The sequence below is a fragment of the Nycticebus coucang genome, chromosome 8, assembly GCF_027406575.1.
Source record: "Nycticebus coucang isolate mNycCou1 chromosome 8, mNycCou1.pri, whole genome shotgun sequence".
In the NCBI taxonomy this organism is placed as follows: domain Eukaryota; kingdom Metazoa; phylum Chordata; class Mammalia; order Primates; family Lorisidae; genus Nycticebus; species Nycticebus coucang.
Window position 1 is genome coordinate 63,277,379 of NC_069787.1, and position 2,844 is coordinate 63,280,222.

Consider the following 2,844-nt stretch of genomic DNA (forward strand, 5'->3'; position numbering starts at 1 on the left):
AGTGTTTGATCACTTTAATATTAAGTTATTAATAAAGAGAGGGCTCGTGCCCATAGCTCAGTGGTTAGGGCACTGGTCACATGCACCAGGGCTGGTGGGTTCAAACCTGGCCTGGGCCTGCTAACCAGCAATGACAACAATAACAAGAAAATAGCCAGGCATTGTGGCAGGTGCCTATAGTCCCAGCCACTTGGGAGGCTGAGGCAAGAGAATTGCTTAAGCCCAAGAGTTTGAGGTTGCTATGAGCTATGACTCCACAGCACTCTACCTAGCACTCATGGAGGCTGAGGCAGGTGAGTTGCTGCAGCTTACAAGTTCAAGACCAGCCTGAGCAAAATCGAGACCCCATCTCTACTAAAAATTAAAAAAAAAAAAAAACAGAGGCAAGAGAATCGCTTAAGCCCAAATTGGAGGTTGCTGTGAGCTATGACGCCAGGGCAACAGCTTAAGACTCTGTCTCAAAAAAAATAAATAAATAAAAATAAATTAATTAATTAAATTATATTAAATAATAAATAAAGAGAGTAAGAAAGCCCCTGATGCTTCCTCCTTATCCTCGGTTCTTAGCAATGCCTTAGTCAGAAGATACATGCTGTAGAAGCTGGCCAGTAGAATTGCTAAGAGAAAGGAGAGTAAAGTGTCAGAAATTCTTGGACTCTGATGAGAACTTGGCCACAAAACAGTCATCCTTTCTACAATTGTGCTATTCAATATGGTAGCCACTAGCCTGTCTGCTATTTAAATTCAAACAAATTAAAAAAAATTTTTTTTTTTGAGACAGAGTTTCACTTTGTTTCCCTGGGTAGAGTGTCATGGTGTTACAGGTTACAGCAACCTTAAACTCTTGGACTCAAAGTGAGTCTCTTGCCTCAACCTCCTGAGTAATTGGGGCTACAGGCACCTGCCACAATACCCAACTGTTTTTTTTGTTGTTGTTTGTTTGTTTCTTGAGATGGGGTCTCACTCTGGCTCAGCCTGATCTTGAACTCCTGAGCTCAGGGAACCTACCCATCTTGGTCTCCCAGAGTACTAGGATTACAGGCATGAGCCATTGCGTCTGGCCATAAATGAGTTAAAATTAAATAAAATTAAAATTTTAGTTTATCAGTCTTTTTTTTGTTTTTTTGAGATAAAGTCTCACTGTCACCCTGGGTAGAGTGCTCTGGTGTCATAGCTCATAGCAAACTCAAATTCTTGGGCTTGAGCAATCCTGTTGCCTCAGCCTCCCAAGTAGCTGGGACTACAGGCACCTGCCACAACCCCCAGCTACTTCTACTATTTTTAGTAGAAATGGGGTCTGGCTCTTGCTGAGGCTGGTCTCAAACTCTTGAGCTCCAACAGTTTACCTGCCTTGCTTCCCAGAGTACATTACAGGCGTGAGCGCCAGGCCAATTTATGTCTTTTTTTTTTTTGGAGGCAGAGTCTCACTATGTCATCCTTGGTAGAGTGCTGGGGCATCACAGCTCACAGCAACCTCAAACTCTTGGGCTTAAGTGATTCTCTTGCCTCAGCCTCTCAAGTAGCTTGTATGACAGGTACCCACCACAATGCCCAGCTATTTTTTTGTTGTAGTTGTCATTGCTGTTTAGCAGGTCCAGGCAGGGTTCGAGCCCACCAGCCCCAATGCAGGTGGCTGGCACTACACTAACCACTACACTACGGGAGCTGAACCGCAGTTTATGTCTTCACAGCCACATTTCACATGCTCAGTGGTCACACATGGCCAGTAGCTACCATAAGGAATGGTGCAAATAGAGAAGATTCCTATTACCTCAAAAAGGTATGTTGAACAATTTTACTCTGGAATAGAAAATATCCTTTTCTGCATAAAACACAAGATAACATAAGAGACCACTTTCCAGGTGGCACCTGTGGCTCAAGGAGTAGGGCACTGGCCCCATATCCTGGAGGTGGTGGGTTCAAACCCAGCCCTGGCCAAAAACCGCAAAAAAAAAAAAACACTTTCCTTTTTGCTTTCAAATCAGTATGTAAGGGAGAGACCTTCCATCCATAACTATTATCTCTATTACACGTAATTCTAGGTGCTGCTGCTGAAGTTTCTTTATCCATAAAGTGCTCCCAAAGGGTTGTTGTGAAGATTATACCTTAATATTAATTAATTAATATTAAGTTATAATCCATCTTCAGGCCCTTAGTTGGCTCTCAATAAACAATAGCCACATCATTATCAGCTGAAAGTCAAAGTGTAATGAGCAGGTGAGAAGTTATCTAACTTCTCTGAACCTCGAGTTCCTCATCTCTAAAATCAAGAGAATAGCTTTTTTCCATCCTATAGGATTATTATTATTATTTTTTTTTTTTTTGAGACACAGTCTTAACTCTGTTGCCCTCAGTAGAGTGCTGTTGAGTCACAGCTCACAGCAACCTCAAACTCTTGGGCTTAAGCGATTCTCTTGCCTCAGGCTCCCAAGTAGCTGGAACTACAGGTGCCCACCACAATGCCTGGCTATTTTTTGTTGTAGTTGTCATTGTTGTTTAGCTGGCCTGGGCCGGTCTTGAACCCACCAGCCCCAATGTATGTGGCCAGCATCCTAACCACTGAGCTACGGATGCCAAGCCCATCCTGTAGGATTTAATAGCATTTTTCTTTTTTTTTTTTTGCTTTTATTTTCTTTTTATTGATACATGTTTTTTGCAATGGTACATATTAATCGTATAAAAAGAAACTATAGAAGGTATTTTCCAAAGGCCTCCATTCTTAATAGCATTTTTCAAAAAGAGATTTTCATAGTTCCTAGAACATAGTAAATTCCCCAAAGCTATTAGCTCTTCTTATTGTATTACTGGTCAGTTCCATAACAAACTTGACTTTCTCATGAATCA